This window comes from Hylobates moloch, unplaced genomic scaffold (assembly GCF_009828535.3).
Source record: "Hylobates moloch isolate HMO894 unplaced genomic scaffold, HMol_V3 SCAFFOLD_18, whole genome shotgun sequence".
NCBI lineage: Eukaryota > Metazoa > Chordata > Mammalia > Primates > Hylobatidae > Hylobates > Hylobates moloch.
The window spans coordinates 5,439,909-5,457,972 of NW_026652293.1; the positions used below are offsets into that span (position 1 = coordinate 5,439,909).

Consider the following 18,064-nt stretch of genomic DNA (forward strand, 5'->3'; position numbering starts at 1 on the left):
TCTTCATGATCACTTCTGAGAGCATTGGAATTCAGTATCATAAATTTTTTGACTGGTCAATGTGGCTCACGCCTATAATCCCAGCACTTTGAGAGGCCAAGGCGGGCAGACTGCCTGAGTTACCAGCCTGGCCAAGATGGTGAAACCCTGTCTCTACTAAAAATACAAAAACTAACTGGGCATGATGGCCTGCACCTGCAATTCCAGCTACTTGGGAGGCTGAGGCATGAAAATCGCTTAAGCCTAGAAAGTGGAAGTTGCAGTGAGCCAAGATCATGCCGCTGCACTCCAGCCTGGGTGGCAGAGTAAGACTCTGCCTCCAAAAAAAAAATTAAATTAAAATAAATAAATATATATATATATTCAGGCAAACTTGACTTCTGCAGGTTATGCCCTCCATCTCAGGACCACAAGTAAATGAGAAAATTAATTATATGATTTCTGGACTGTCTTCACGTTCAAGTATTATCACTCTCTCTTCCTCATTCCATCATACACAGATACAGGAGGGTCTCCAGAAACCCTAGAGATGAATGGAACCCTGTCTGGAAAACATACACTGGAAACTAGGCCTAGGATTATCCAAAGGGTGGTTGAAATCAAGGGTTAAAGTTTGGATCAAGACAAGGAAGAATCTTCTAATAATTAAAACTGACCATCCAAAAGGAAATGGGATGCTCTATGGTATAGTTAGTGATTTGTCTTTGAAATAATCAAGTGGTAGCTAGAAGACCACTGTCAGGAATGCAATAAAAGTATTTCCTGCACTAAGAAAGAAAAAAAAGATGACATTACCTCAAGTTGCTTTACAACTCTCAGGTTCTTTGAGTCTTTGATAGGCTCAAAATTATATTTTGAGAGAGCTTGGCCTATCTCCTGGAACATTCTGCTTCAACTTGAGCATCTTTCTCTTTTTCCCTGTTCAATTTCTTTATACTTCTGTGTTAATATTTTTTGTTTGCTAGGGGTTTCTATCAAAAAGAAAAACTAATATGTAAGAACCATTTGACTCCTTAAGTAATAGCTCTTCAATTGTTTGAAAGCAGTCATTATTTCCATTCCCCAAACCTTTATTCTCTTCTTCAGAATAAATCTCCCTGGCTTTTTCAACTGAGACTGTAGTTTGATTTCTAGATTTTCCAGATTCTCCAACCTGTATAAAGAACATACTCATCTGGGCCACATGTCCTCAGTATAATAAATGTGGTAACACTTGAACATGAGGCAGATTCAAGAACTGAACCTTAGTTTTGGCCTCTAGATTCTGGAAAATTTGAGGACAAGACTGAATTAAGTGTCAAGAAAAGTTTTGAATGCAGGACTCTCCCCAGAAGCAAAGGGACAAATGCCTGTGCCTCTCACTTTATAATATGTGTTGGGGAGATCTTGCTGTTGTCAGTCTTCCTACAAGGCCCTGCAGGGGAGCTGGTGCCTGTGAGCCTCTCCTGCCTTGTGAGAGGGGACCTAGAAGACAGGATACATGCTTCTTGATGCAAACCTCAAAGGCATATATATATATATATATTTTTTTTTTTTTTTTGGAGATAGAGTCTCACTCTATCACTCAGGCTGGTGTGCAGTGGCATGATTTCTGCTCACCACAACTTCCATCTCCCAGGTTCAAGCCATTCTCCTACCTCAGCCTCCTGAGTACTGGGATTACAGGTGCGTGCCACCACACCCGGCTATTTTTTGTATTTTGAGTAGAGACGGGGTTTCACCATGTTGGCCAGGCTGATCTTGAACTCCTGACATCATGATCCACCTGCCTCGGCCTCCCAGAGTGCTGGGATTACAGGCGTGAGCCACCGCGACCGGCCCTCAAAAGCATTTTTAAGGTGTGTTTTCCTTTTCATGCTCTGTGATTCCCATGCCCTTGGACCACTTCTTCTTCTCCTAAAGGGGAATTCAACTTATTTTAATACCGGTATGAGCTGAATTTATGATAGTCACTTTATGAGTGAACTTTATGTGTCACTGAAAAAAGCATATGTTGAGGTCCTAAGCCCCAGTAACTCAAAATGTGACCTCATTTGGAAATAGGGTTGTTGCAGGTGTAACTAGTTAAGATGAGATCCTAGTGGAGTCAGGTGGGCCCCTAATTCAATATGACTGTTATCCTCTATGAAGACAGCCAGATGCAGACAGAGACACTGGGAGAATGCCGTGTGAAGATGGAGCATCAGAATAATACATCTACAAGGTGAGGAATGCCAAACATTGCAGGCAACACCAGCAGCTAGAAAGCAGCAAGAAAAAAGTCCCCTACAGTTTTCTGAGGGAACATTGCCCTTTGAACACCTTGATTTGGAACCACCAGGCTCCAGAACTGTAAGACAACAAATTTCTGGTTTTTTAAGCCACTTAGTTTGTGGTATTTTGTTATGGTAGTACTGGGAAACTAATACAGTAAACCTTCCTGTGATGGCATTCTTTACATAGAAACAGAATTTCCTCTTTCTTCCAAGGTCATGTCAGAGGGCTGAGGGTGAACAAGACATTGGCAGGTGATGTATCCTGCTTTGGGTCTTATCTCCTGTGTTACTGCAACAGCATTCTCCCAAATCTTGAGAATATTGGCAGAGAAGAGAGCAGGAATGAGTGTCAGGGGAAGTTGGTAACGTATTAAGCTGGTCTTAATTTGACGAACATAGCCACCTTAATGTTTTGGATTTGAGTCTAGCTATCTGTAAAATTGAGACAATATTCTTGTTCTACTTTCTACCCTTCTTGCAATTACTTCTTATTGGTAACATGAGGGAATTAAAAAAAGACAAAAACTCTGAGCTGCTCAGACAAGAGTACAAGGGAATTCAACCCAGTCTGGCAGAAACAGCAGCAGCAGCAGCAGCAGCAAAATAGGACTTCTCTCAGAAAAGGCCAGGAACCAGAGCCAGGCCAGAGGAATGGCCCTGGAACACCAGGGGAAGCAGAAAGTGCCCATGGGTACCATGAATCCAGGGAAGGAAGCCAAGTCCAGACTTCAGCATGTGAGGCCAGCCATGAGAGAGCAGGCATGGTGTGCACTCCACGTTAGTAAGTCCAGGTTAGCAGATAGCTATACAGCCAGGCATGGGCCTGGTCAAAAGCAAAGACAGGCTACACGAGCAGAACAAATGGAACAAAGTAGAGGGTTTGGAGACAAGCCAACTCCAAGACAGCAACTGGGGTTCTATGAGAGAAAACTGGGTTGAACCACTGCTCCTCAGGCAGAATTGTTTGCCTTCCACTCATGTTTGTTTTTTAATTTCAATTTTTGTGGGTACATAGTAGGTGCATATATTTATGGGGTATAGGAGATGTTTTGATACAGGCATGCAATGTGAAATAAGCATATCATGGAGGATGGGGTATCCATCCCCTCAGGCATTTATCCTTCAAGTTGCAAACAATTCAATTACACTTTAAGCTATTTTAAAGGTACAACTAAGTGATTATTGACTATTGTCAACCTGTTGTGCTATCAAATAGTAGGTCTTATTCATTCTTTCCAGCTATTATTTTGTACCCATTAGCCATCTTTGCCTCCCTCTGCCACCCTCCCAATACCCTTCCCAGCCTCTGGTAACCATCCTTCTACTCTCTATGTCCATGAGTTCAATTGTTTTGATTTTTAGATACCACAATAGGTGAGAACATGCAATTTTGTCTTTCTGTGCTTGGCTTATTTCTCTTAACATAATGATCTCCAGTTCCATCCATATTGTTGCAAAAGACTGGTTCTTATTTTTTATGGTGGAATAGTACTCCATTGTGTATACATACCACATTTTATTTATCCATTCTTCCATTGATGGTCACTTATGTTGCTTCCAAATCTTAGCTATTGTAAATAGTGCTGCAACAAACACAGAAGTGCAGATAACTCTTTCGTATGCTGATTTCCTTTCTTAGGGGTATATACCAAGAAGTGGGATTGCTGGATCATATGGGAGCTCAATTTTTACTTTTTTGAGGAATGTTCAGACTGTTTGCCATAGTAGTTGTAAAAATCTACATTCCCACCAACAGTATACAAGAGTTAGCTTTTCTCCACAGCTTTACCAGCATTCATTATTGCCCATTTTTTGATATAAGCCATTTTAACTGGGATGAGATAATGTCTTGTTGTAGTTTTGATTTGCATTTCTCTAATGACCAATGATAGTGACCATCTTTTCATATGCCTGTTTGCCATTTGTGTGTCTTCTTTTCAGAAATGTCTATTCAAATATTCTGCTCATTTTTTGATAAAATTTTGTTTTTTTATCAATCAAAACCTTTAATGCTCAGTTTTCACAAACACAAATCAAATTTCCAGATTTACAGCAAAATGTGCCCCCTAAAAAAGTGTACATTCTTCAGTTTCTCCTATACTTTTTTTTTTTTTTTTTTGCCTATCTTTCAAAACTGAGCACTGGGTATTTTTAATATAAGCCATGTCATATGTACAGTTTAACTATGTTTCAGGAATAAACAAAATCCATGATATTTTAGTAACTCATAGTGTATTTATAAAATGAAAAGTTCTCTTCAAAATACAATTTTCACTGGGAAAAATAAATAAAATAGACAAATGGATCTACACAAAGTAAACATTAACTTTGGTAGATTTCAGTGTAGTTCATAACAAGCATATTTGCCCTTATTCCCCCAGAGCTGCTCAACTACCAAGAATTTTAAAAATATTTTTAACTGAGATTTTATTATGTTGACATTTGTTTCTCATTCCACATCATCTTCAGCCAAGCTCTGAGCACTTACAATTTTCTAATTGTTGGGAGCTTAGTCAGAAGCATCTGGAACACTGGTGGTGGAAGAGTTTGCTGTAAGGCCTGCAGTAACTGCTGTGGCTGTCCACACACAGCAGTTGCATTTGTTAGATGGTCTACGCCCTTCTCATATTCACCTTGAGCTAGTAACTCTTCACCAAGCTGTATTTCTTCAAGGAAGAACTTCTGAACAGCTTCAGCGTCTTTAAGGTCAGGTAACTTGGAAAGCCCAGCTCTCTCCTTGGCAAGCTTCTGTTTCTTTCTTCGTTCTCAAAGCCTGTTCTTGAAGTTGGGGTCACTTCATCTTTTGTGGTCGAAGTAGATGCAGTACCCAATGAAAAGGGCCCCGCATACACTGGCGGTGATGGCACTGTTGTGACCCACCATCTTCTCTACAACGCTGAGCGTGGACAGTGGCGGCAAGGACTGCAAAGGAGCAGTGGGCCACGAACCCTCAGAGCGGTCGGCATAGCTCACACCCTAAGGCTGCGGGCCAGGAACATGGAAAAAGCTAGATTTTTTTTTTCCTATAGAGTTGTTTGAGCTTCTTATATGTTCTGGTTATTACTATATTTTCTCTCATTCTGTGGATTGTCTCTTCACTTTGTTGATTGCATCTTTTGCTGTGCAAAAGCTTTTTAACTTGAAGTGACCCCTTTTGTCTATTTTTGCTTCGGTTGCTTGTGCTTGTGGGGTATTGGTCGAGAAATTTTTCCCAAATCAATGTCCCAGAGATTTTCCCCAATGTTTTCTTGTAGTAGCTTCATAGTTTGAGGCCTTAGATTTTAGTCCCTAATCCATTTTTATTTGATTTTTGTATATGGTGAGAGATGGAGGTCTAGTTTCATTCTTCTGCATATGAATATCCAGTTATCCCAGCACCATTTATTGAAGAGACTCTTTTACCCAGTTTATATTATTGGCATCTTTGTCAAAAATGAGTTCAGTGTAGCTGTGTGGATTTGTTTCTGGGTTCTCTATTCTGTTCCATTTGTTTATGGATCTGTTTTTATGCCAGTACCAAGCTGTTGTGATTACTATAGCTCTGTAGTATAATTAGAAGTCAGGTAACATGATTCCTCTTCTTTTATTCTTTTTGCTTAGGATAGCTTAGGAAATTCTCGGTCTTTTGTGGTTCCATATGAATTTTATAATTTTTCTTTTATTTCTGTGAAGAATGCCATTGGTATTTTGATAGGGATTGCATTGAATCTGTAGATTTCTTCAGGTAGTATGAACATTTTAACAATATTGATTCTTCCAATCCATGAACATGGAATATTTTCCATTTTTTGGTGTCCTCTTCAATTTCTTTCATCAGTGTTCTGTAGTTTTCATTATCAAGATCTTTCACTTCTTTGGTTAAGTTAATCCCTATGTATTTAACTTCATGTGTGACTATTGTAGATGGGATTACTTTTTAAATTTCTTTTTCACATTGTTCACTGTTAACATGTAAATATGCTACTGATTTTTGTATGTTGATTTTGTATTCTGCAACTTTACTGAATTTTTTTATCAGTTCAATAGTTTTTATGAGGAGTCTTTTAGTTTTTCAAAATATAAGATCATATCATCTGCAAACAAGGATAATTTGACTTCTTTCTCTCTAATTTGGATGCCCTTTATATCTTTCTCTTGCCTGATTGCCTTAGCTAGAACTTCCAGTACTATTTTGAATAACAGTGGTGATAGTGGGAACGCATGCTGTGTTACAGATCTTGGAGAAAAGGCTTTCATTTTTTTCCTATCAGTATGATACTAACTGTGGGTCTGTCATACATGGCTGTTAATATGTTTGGGTATGCTCCTCCTACACCCAGTTTTTTGAGGGTTTTTATTATGAAGGATGTTAAATTTTATCAAATACTTTTTCAGCATCAGTTGAAATGATCAGTTTTTATCCTTCATGTTGTTGATGTGATGTAGCAGATTGATTGATTTGCATGTGTTGAACCATCCTTGTATTCCAGAGAAAATCGCGATTGGTCATAATGAATGATCTTTCTAATGTATTGTTGAATTCAGTTTGCTAGTTTTTTTTTTTTTTTTTTTTAGATTGGAGTCTTGCTTTGTCACCCAGGCTGGAGTGCAGTGGCACGATCTCGGCTTACTGCAAGCTCCACCTCCCGGGTTCACGCCATTCTCCTTCCTCAGTCTCTTGTGTAGCTGGGACTACAGGCACTCGCCACCATGCCCAACTAATATTTTGTATTTTTAGTACAGAAGGGATTTCAAGGTGTTAGCCAGGATGGTCTCGATCTCCTGACCTCGTGATCCACCTGCCTTGGCTTCCCAAAGTGAGTTTGCTAGTATTTTGTTGAGATTTTTGCATTGATATTCATCAGAGATATTGGTCTGTGGTTTTCTTTTTTTGATGTGTGTTTGTCTGATTTTGGTATTAGGATAATACTGGCTTTGCAAAATGAGTTTAGAAGTAGTGTCCCCCTATTCTATTTTTCAGAATAGCTTGAGTAGGATTGGTATTAGTTCTTTAAATGTTTGTTAGAATTCAGCATTGAAGCTATCAGGTCCTGGCTATTCTCTATTGGGAGACTTTATTACAGCTTCAATCTTGTTACATGTTATTGATCTGTTCAAGTTTTGGATTTTTTTCCTGGTTTAATCTTGGTAGGTTATATATATCTAGGAATTTGTCTATTTCTTCCAGATTTTCCAACTTATTGGCATATAGTTGCTCATAGTAGCCATTAATGATCCTCTGAATTTCTGCAGCATCAATTGTAATGCCTCCTTTTTCATTTCTGATTTTATTTATTTGGATCTTCTTTTTTTTTTCTTAGTCTGGATAAAGATTTGTCAATTTTGTTTAACTTCTCAAAAAAAAAACTTTTTGTTTCATTGATCTTTTGTATTTTTTCTCATTTCAATGTAATTTATTTCTGCTCTGATCTTTATTATTTATTTTATTCTACTACTTTTGGGTTAGGTTTGCTTTTGCTTTTCTAGTTCTTTAAGATATATTGTTATATTGTTCATTTGAAGTGTTTCCTTTTTGTTGATATAGGTGCTTATAGCTATAAACTTCCCTCTTAGTTTGCTGTATCCCATTGGTTTTGGTATGTTGTGTTTCCATTATAATTTGTTTCAAGAAATTTTTCAATTTTCTTCCTAATTTCTTCATTGACTCACTGGTTATTTAGGAACATATTCTTTAGTTTTAATGTATTTTTATAGTTTCCAGAACTCCTCTCATTACTAATTTCTACTTTTATTCCATGTGATCAGAGAAGATGCCCTAATCATCTGAATGTTTTAAAACTTGTTTTGTGACCTAATATATGGCTTATCTTTGATAATGATTCATATGCTGAGGAAAAGTATATGTATTCTGCAGCTGTTGGATGGAATGTTCTGTAAGTATCTGTCAGATACATTTGGTTTATAGTGCAGAATAAGTCTGATATTTCTTGTTGATTTTCTGTCTGGAAGATCTGTCCAATGCAGAAAGTGGAGTGTTGAAACCTTCAGCTATTATTGTATTTGGGCCTAGCTCTCTCTTTAGCTCTAATAATATTTCCTTTATATATCTGGGTGATCCACTGTTGGGTGCATATATATTTAAAATTGTTATATCTTCTTGCTGAATTTACCCCTTTATCATTATATAGCGACCTTCTTTGTCTCTTCTTATAGTTTTTTCCTTGAGATCTATTTTGTCTGATATATATAGTGACTTCTGCTCTTTTTTGGTTTCCATTGGCATGGGGTTTCTCTTTCTATCTCTTTATTTTAAGCCTTTGTGTGTATTTGTAGGCTGTGTTTCTTGTAGGCAACATATCAATGGGTCTTTTTTTTTTTTTTTTTAAATCTACTCAGCCAGTCTATGTCTTTTGATGGGAGAGTTTAGTCTATTTACATTCGGTGTTATTACTGGTAAGTGGGGACTTACTCTTGCCATTTTGTTATTTGATTTCTGGTTGTTTTGTGGTCTCTCTTTCTTCTTTCTTTCCTTTCTATCTTCCTCTAGTGGAGGTGATTTTCTCTGGTCATATAGTTTCCAGCTTTTTATTTTTTGTGAGTCCATTGTATGATTTTTGGTCTGAAGTTACCATGAGGCTTGCAAATGCTATCTTATAAATAACCTATTATTTTCCGAATAACAACCTAATATTATTTGCATAAACAAACAAACAAGCAAAAAGAAAACTAATAAAACTCTATGCTTTAACTTTGTCTCCTCACTTTTTAACTTTTGGTTGTTTCCATTTATATCTTATTGTACTGATTATGTCTTGAAAAGTTATTTTAGTTTTTATTTTTATTGGTTTATTTTTGAGTCTTTTTACTTAGGATAAGAGTAGTTTACACACCACGGTTACAGTGTTATAATATTCTTTGTTTTTCCATTTACTTACTATTACCAGTGAGTTTTGTACCTTCAGGTGATTATTTATTGCTCATTAATGTCTTTTTCTTTCTGATGGAAGTACTCCCTCTAGCACATCTGGTAGGAAAGGTCTGGTATTCATGAAATCCCTCAGTTCTTGTTTGTCTGAGAAAATACTTATTTCTCCTCCATGTTTGAAGGCTATTTATGCCTGATATACTATTCTAGGGTGAAATATTTTTGTTTTTGTTTTTGTTTTCCTTCAGCACTTTAAATATGTCATGGCACTCTCTCCTGGTTTGTAAAGTTTCCCCTGAGGTTTGCTGCCAGACTTATTGGAGCTCCATTTTATGTTATTTGTTTCTTTTCTCTTGCTGCTTTTAGGATCCTTTATTTATCCTTGACTTTTGGGAGTTTGATTATTAAATGCCTTGAGGTAGTCTTTTTTGGGTTAAATCTGCTTGGTGTTCTATAACCTTCTTGTACTAGGATATTGATATCTTTCTGTAGGTTTGGGAAGTTCTTTGGTATTGTTCCTTTGAAAAAACATTCTACCCATATCTCTTTCTCAACCTCTTCTTTAAGACCAGTAAATCTTATATTTGCCCTTGAGATTATTTTCTAGATCCTGTAGGCATGCTGCATTGTTTTTTAGTTTTTTTAATTTTGTCTCTTCTTACTCTGTATTTTCAAATAGCCTGTTTTCAAGCTCTCTAATTCTTTCTTCTGCTTGATAAATTCTGCTATTAAAGGAAAATCTGATGAATTCTTCAGTATGCCAATTGAATTTTTCAGTTCCAGAATTTCTGCTTGATTCTTTAATTATTTCAATCTCTTTGTTAAATTTATGTGATAGAATTCTGAACTCCCTCTCTGTGTGATCTTGAGTTTCTTTGAGTTACCTCAATGCAGCTATTTTGAATTCTCTGTTTGAAAGGTCACATATCTCTGTTTCTCCAGTATTGGTCCCTGGTGCCTTATTTAGTTCATTTGGTAAGGTCATGTTTTCCTGGATGGTGTTGACGCTAGTAGATGTTCTTTGGTGTCTTGGCATTGAAGAGTTAGGTGTTTATTGTAGACTTCACTGTCTGGGCTTATTTGTAGCCATCCTTATTGGGAAGGCTTTCCAGATATTTGAAAAGACTTGGGTGTTGTGATCTAAGCTGTATCTGCTTTAGGAGACACCCCAGGCTCAATAATCCTGTGATTCTTGCAGACTCATAGAGGTACAGACTTGATGGTCTTGGACAAGATCTGGGAGAATTCTCTGGATTACCAGGCAGAGACTCTTGTTCTCTTCCCTTACTTTCTCCCAAACAAATGAAATCGCTCTCTCTGTTCTGAGCCACATAAAGCTGGGGGTGGAGTGACACAAGCACCACCAGCAGTACAACTTGGCTGGGTCAGACCTGAATCTAACACAGCTCTGGGGCTCACCCAAGGCCTGCTGTAACCATTCCCTGGCTACTGCCTATGTTCTCTAAAGGCCCTGGGGCTTTATGATCATCAGGTGGCAAAGCCAACCAGGCCTGTATTCTTCTGTTTAGGATAGTGAGGTCGCCCAGGCCCCAGGTGGGTCCAGAGGTGATATCCAAGAGTCAGGGACTAGAGTCAATGACCTTAGAGGTCTATCTGGTGTTACTGTATTACAGCTGCGCTGGCATTCAAACCATAAGACACAGTCCTTCCCACTCTTCCCTCCTCTTTCTAAGGGCAAAGGAGCCTCTCCCTGTAGCCACCACCACCCCAGGCCACAAGGAGTACTGCTGGACTACCACCCATGTTTCCTTAAGGTCCAGGGGCACTTCAGTCAGCTCATGGTGAATGCTGCCTGGCCTGGAACTCACCCTCTAGGACAGTGGGCTCCCTGCTGGCTTCAGTCAGGTCCAGAAATGCTGTCCAAGAGTCAAGTCTTAGAATCAGGAATCCCAAGAACCTGTTTGATGCTCTGCCCTTCTGTAGCTGCGCTGGTATCTAAGGTGCAGGACAAAGTCCCCTTTACTTCTGCCTCTGCTTTTCTCAAGCAGGAGGAGTTTTGCCCCATAGTCATTACAGCTGGGAATGGGCTGAGTCTCACCTGAAGCCAGCAAGTCTCAGAGGCTGACCCAAGGCCCTTGATATAGTACCCGGGCATTACTGCTCATCATTTAGGGCCCTAGGGCTCTTCAGTTAGCAGGCGATGAATGCTCCCAGGACTTGGTCCTTTCTTTCAAGGGAGTGGGTTCCCTTCTGGCCCAGGGTGTGTTTAGAAATATTGTCCAGGAGCTAGGGCCTGGAATGGGGGCCTCACAACTCTGACTGGCGTCCAATCCTGTTGTGGATGAGCTGGTATCCAAGATGCAAGACAAAGTCCTATCCACTTTTCCTTCTCCTCTTCTCAAGTGGAAGAAGGGGGTCTCTTTTGGAGCCACGAGCTGTGGAGCCTGGGGTTAGGGGAGGGGTGATGCCAGCACTCCCTTTGCTGCCCCAGCTGGTGTCTTAGTAGGTTGCATCCACGCCACCTCCCCCCCACTCCCCACCCCAGTCCACTGCTTCTGGGCCTAATTCAACACTAGGACTAGTCTAGTAATTGCAGTCCTTATGGCTTAGACTGCCTTTCACGTTTACTTGGAGTCACAGAGCACTGTAGCTCTCTGTGGTGAGATTTGCAGGCACAAGTTCTGACTGCTGGGATCCATGACTGGCTTCTGTTTAGGGCTGGTTTAAATGCTCCCTCTGTGGGCAGACATCAGCTGAGTTTGACCCAGTTCTCCTTTCTGCTCTAACAGGACAACACTGAGTTCAATGCCTCAGAATTGCTGGGTTCTCCCTGCCCCAGCACCCAAAGAGGCTCTCTGCACCAGGCCACTGCTGCCGGGGTGGGAGAGGGGTGGCATCAGCGACTCAGGACTGTTTCTTTCTATCTCTTCAGTGCCTTTTTCAGCACTAAGAAGTTAACATTAGGTACTATGAGTGCTCGCCTGTTTATTGGTTCTTATGAAGGTGTTTTTTTCTGTGTAGACAGCTGTTAACTTGGTGTCCTTGTCTGGGGGGATGATCAGTGAAGCCTTCTCTAACACCATCTTGCTTCACCTCCTATTCTTCCCAGGTTTTAATGAGCCTCCTTGCTGTGGGTTGATGAGGGCCAGAATATCATGCAGATTTTAATTCTAAGAGATTAAGATGTTAAACCCTTATATTCAGCTAGAGCACAATAAAGAGTAGTTTTTGCAATAGTAATTAGTCTTCCAAGTAAGGCAGGTGCTATGGGTCTGGTGGTTGGCACCTTCTTTCCAGCTCCTATAAGAAACTGTATTGTTTGTCTTAGAGTAATAAACAAAAGCTGCTTTTACAACTTGAAAAAAAAAAAAACTCAACAAAATCCACTGCAGCTTGAGAACAACCTGAAATTCATTGTCTTTCTATGTTATTTCCTCATTAGAGCTTTGACCTACTCATTTCTAACCCATGAGCTTCAGGTTTTTTAATCTACAAAATAGAGCCATTGTGATAAATACCAGTCCAACAAGACCTGAGGTTAACACATCTCAGAAGAAGTAAACACCCGCCATGAGCTGCTTCTGTGTGCCATTGGTATTGCTGAGGGAAGGACTTAATGACCCAGAGTGAGTACAACATATCTGGAAGTGGGGCATGATATTCCCCAGATAGTTCAATAGGAAGCAACAAGCAAGCCAGAGAGAAACCGTAGTATTATACAGTCAGTTGGTAGGAATGTTGTTCATTTCATCAAAAGAGGCAATGAAAGAGATTTTCAGAAATGGAGACAAACCTCTGTAGGAGCACAGAGAAGCTGAATGCCCTCCCTCTCTAGGGTGTACACATCTTCTTTCATTTATAGCTCACTTGTCAACATTTTAGATGAAGCAAATTATTTTTCCTCTTTGTTGGTAAAAATCCCATAAATGCTAGCCAAGGTAATTGTTTTAGCAGTCACTGCTGCAACCCAGCTATGCTTAGGGAAATCTACCAATGATACCATTTATTGAGTACCACTGTATGATAAGCCCGCTCCATGTGTTATCTTATATGATTATCCTAATAACCCTCTGGTATAGGGGTTAGCAACTCTATTTTATATATTAGGTATTTAGCACCTATGTGGTTAAGTCACATACACAAGACCATATGCTTAATAAACAGCACAACTGGCATTGGAAACCAGGATTGTCCTAATTAAAAGAGAATCAGGGGCCAGGGGCAGTGGCTCATGCCTGTAATCCCATCTATTTGGGAGGCTGAGGTGGGAGGATCACTTGAGGCCAGGAGTTCGAGACCAGCCTGGGCAACAAAGTAAGCATCCATCTCTACTCTCTCCTTTTCCCTCTCCTCAAGTGGAGAATAAAGTGGAAATAAATAAATAAATAAATATCAGAATTTAAAAAATTAGCTCAGCCCAGTGGGCATGTACCTTTAGTCCCAGATACTTGAGAGGCTGAGTTGAGAGGATTACTTGAGCCCAAGAGTTCAAGGCTAGGGTTGTGCCACTACATTCCAATCTGGGAGACAGAATAAGGCCCTCTCTCTTAAGAGACAGAAGAAATCAATAGTGGTGGATTTGAACCTAGTTATGAAAGAATTGGGAAGTAATTTCAGACAGAAAGTATTTCCTATTGAGAACAAATCAGTTAAGTGAAAGATAGAAGAAAAAAGAACCAACATGTATTGAGTGTTCCCTCTTAACCTGCCTTTCATTCCCACAACATATCAGGCTCGTCTAGCACTCAACATTAGCACTTTCTCTGCTACATTACATTGCCTCTCAGCAAGAAATGTGTTCTCACTTGTATTATTTTTATTCCTACCCTTTCATCTCCCTCTCCCTCCCTTCATGTCCAGTGAACTTTCCAGAAAGTTGGGCATAACCGTTATAGCAGATAATAATTCTATGTAACATTTATTGATCACTTTCCAGGTACCAGTTTCTGTGTTGAGCTCTTCATGTGGATCTTACAATTTAATCATCAAAATACCCATAAAGAAGATGATATTTTATCCCCATCTTCTGGATGAGAATATTGCACCATATTTTTTCTTCTCTCCTCCTTACTTCCCAATTGCATTAAAATATTTTTCTTTGGATTCAGGGATCATGGCCTGGGGAGAAACACAGCTTTTTGTAGAAGTAAAAATGTGAACACAGATACAATTCTTCATTTTCCCTAACACACCATGCAATGCAAAGATGCTACCTTTTGTCTGCAATGATTCTACCTATTGTTAATTCACTGCATCCTCAGAGTCAGCGCACAGGCAGGAGAGACTGAGATTATTTAGATTCCCATAGTACAGCAGATAACGAGGAAGACAGGCTAGGATGCCATGGGTGCCACATTAGTGCCTTCTTTAAGGTTCTAATATGCAAGCAGCCCTGCCCCAGTTGGTTTGTGTTTAAAAGAAGATCATTTATTAAGGTGCTGATACACAAACTCTGTCCCACCCGAGTTGGCTTGTGTTTAAAAGAGGATCCTGACAAGTCTACCTAAAGAAGATGAAAGAGGTATTGGGGGCAGGGGACAATGGACTGGCTAATGTGCAGAAATAAACTTTACAGCTCTAGGCCAGGGCCACCATAAACCTCTTCCACACTGTGCAGCACACATTATGATGGAAACAACATGGCTTGGCTGGTGGCTTTGCTCCGTGCTCCTCAAGAGAGCTCTGGGTTGCAAACTTGCCTGCTCCCTGGCTGTCTCATCTTTTCCATGTGAGGACCACAATTCCTGACCTTTGCAGTGGCTGTAAACTTTGAGACAGAGAGGCAGGATCTGCAGCTTCCCAGGGGCCTCAGAGGACTCTAGTGGCCCATGCAGCTCTATGGGCTTGGAACTTGAGCTCACTGAGGATGTCACCTACAGATAAACAAGTGACACGTCTTGAATACATTGCAAACAACTTCTAAAGGTCATCTCATCCATGCCTCTGTCTCTTCTTTGGAAGACTTCAAAATTATTTCAGACTGAAAACGTATCCTGTTTTCAAAAATTGCCAAATATAAATTATATGAATGAGTTTGTTTAAACAACTTAGAGGACCAAAATAAAAAATTTTCTGAAGTCTAATCACTCGTGCTTCAGGAACATAGGATGTTTCCTCTTGTTCTGCCTTTTGGAATGGTGAAGGGTATTTCACTGACATCTTGAATCATTTAGAGGGACTTAGGATTCAATTTAATACAATAAATATTTACTGAGCTTCTATGTATCTGATACTGAAATGGGGCTGAGAGGGTCACAAAGTTGATGATCTGGGCTTCTTTCTCATCTCAAGAAGCATAATTCCCACATCACTCATGATGCAGAGTGTGGTAAATGCCACACAGTAAGGCCACAAGGAGAGGGTTTGGAGCCATTGATGTTACCTAGAATCAAATAATTCTATGGTGGAGACAAAGATACTCAGGAAAGCACCTGCATCTCATCTGGACCAAAAGGGATGAACACAACTGTCTGGATGAGCTGTGGCACAGGCATTCTGCCAAGAAGAGGAAGCTGGCAGAAGAGGCCTTGGTAAGTCTGAATTCTTGCCTCAGTTCTGGTACTGAGTTCTCCCTGCACATTACGTTCCTACTGTGAACCATTCACTCCTCCCTTCCTCCATTAATTTATCTAATTGATGTATATTAAACAAATGCCTACCATGTTCTTGACCCTGAGCCACATGTGAGAGATTCATCAGGGAACAAGACAGATGGGAGGAGCCCCACTGCTATGCTCAAATGTTTGTGTCTTCCCAAAATTCATACGTTGAAACCTAACTCCCAAAATGATGGTGTTAGAAAGTGGGACCACTGGGAGATGATTAGGTCATGAGGGATTAACATCATTATAAAAGAGACCCCAGAATATTAGCTGGCCCTTTTACCACATGAAGACACGGCTAGAAGGTGCCACCTATTAACCAGAAAGTGGGTGTCAGCAGACACCAAATCTGTTGGCACTTTGATCATGGACTCCCCAGGCTCCAGTACTGTGAGAAATAAATGTCTGTTGTTTATAAGCCACCTAGTTTACGGTATTTTGTTATAGCAAACCAAATGGACTAAGACACCCCACCCTTGTGAAGGGGACAGAGGACTAGAAATAATGAACAAATCTGCACCGACCATAATCCATGGTGCATAGTACTGCAGACCAGTGCTCTTGAGGGCCTCAGGGGAGGTGCAGGTAATAAATGTGACAGTCTGAGATCATCTTAAAATGTTGCTCCATCCCTGCTTCATCCCTTCACTATCTGTCATCTTGTACTATTCAGGGTTTTTTTCATAGTAATTATATATATTTAACATTTTATTACATTGTTTATTGCCTGTCTCTGTCATGTGAATAGAAATTCCATAAGGGCAGAATTTTTGTCTCATTCAGCACCCTATTCTTATTGCCTAAAATCATGTCTGGCACATGATAGGAACTCAAATTCCTATCTATCTATCTATCTATCTATCTATCTATCTATCTATCAATATATCTATCCATCCATCCACCTACCTACCTACCTTCCTACCTTTTAATAATCTATTTAATTCTTTATTTACTTGTGATAGCCTAGAGAAGCTAATGAATTCTTAGAGACAATTAATTAAGAGTTCAGAGAAGAAAGAAGTAAACATATGAAAAGATGCTTAATTAACATCATTAGTCATTACAAAACTGCAAATTAAAAGCACAATGAGAAACCACTATACACCTATTAGAATGGCTAAAATTAAAGACTGGCCATACCAAATACTGCAACAAGTGGAACTCTCAAACATTGCTAGTGGAAGTGTAAAATGATACAACCACTTTAATGATACAACCACTTTAGAAAATGTAGTTGTATCATTTTGGTAGTTACTTAAAAAGTTAATCATATACTTACCATAAGATCCAACTATTTAACTTCTAGGCATTTACCCAAGAGAAATGAAAGCATATGTCCACATGCTATGGTGTAAATGTATTCCCCTAAATTCATGTGTTAGAGATGGAGGTGAGAGGATCACTTGAGGCCAGGAGTTCAAGACCAGCCTGGGCAGCATGGCAGGACCTTACTTCTACAAAAAAATTTTAAAAGTAGCTGGGCATGACGACACATGCTTGTGGTCCCAGCTACTCAGGAGGATAAGGTGGAAGGATCACTTGAGCACCAGAGTTGGAGGCTGCAGTGAGCTATGAATGTGCCACTGCACCCAAGCTTGGGTGACAGAGTAAGACACTCTCTCTAAAAAGAAGAAACACAGAAACTTAATTTACAATGCAACAGTGTTGGGAGGTGGAGTCTTTTGGGAGGTGTTTAGCTCATGAGTGGTCTGCCTCATGAATAGGTTAATGCCCTTACAAAAGGACTTGACAGAGGGAAGTTAGCCTCTTTTTACTCTTCCTCCTTCTTCCACATGAGGACACAGCGTTCCTCCCTTCCTGAAGACACAGCATTCGAGGTTCCAGCTTCGAAACAGCAGCCTTCACCAGATGCTGGTGTCTTTATCTTGGACTTCTCAGCCTCAAGAACTGTGAGAAATAAATTTCTGTTGTTTATAAATTACACATTCTCAGGTGTTCTATAACAGCAGAATAGACTAAGACACGACACTAAGATTTATACATGGATGTTCATAGCAGCCTTGTTTGTAATAATAAAAAACTAGAAACAACCCAAATGTCCATCAGCAGTTATAAACAAACTGTAGTGCATCCATGCAATGGAACACTGCTCAGCAATTAAAAGGAATGCACGAGTGTGTGAACGAAGCCAGAACAATAAAAACTGTGCAAACTGTATGACTTCATTTACATAAAATTCTAGGACATGGAAACCAATCTAGAGTGACAGAAAGATCAGTGGTTGCCTAGGGGCTAGTGTCAGGGCTGCAGAGAGGGACAGAGAAGTGCCACAAAAGAACATGAGGAAACTTTTGGAGACAGTGAACGTGTTCATCACCTCAGTCATGGTGATGGTTTCACAGTTATATATTTATACAAAA

At 39.8% G+C, this 18,064-nt stretch overlaps 1 pseudogene; it reads right to left on the bottom strand.

Annotated features, from left to right (window-relative positions):
* Nucleotides 1-4,272: 4,272 nt before the first annotated feature.
* On the bottom strand, nt 4,273-5,138 carry LOC116457562 (mitochondrial import receptor subunit TOM20 homolog; annotated as a pseudogene).
* Nucleotides 5,139-18,064: the final 12,926 nt, after the last annotated feature.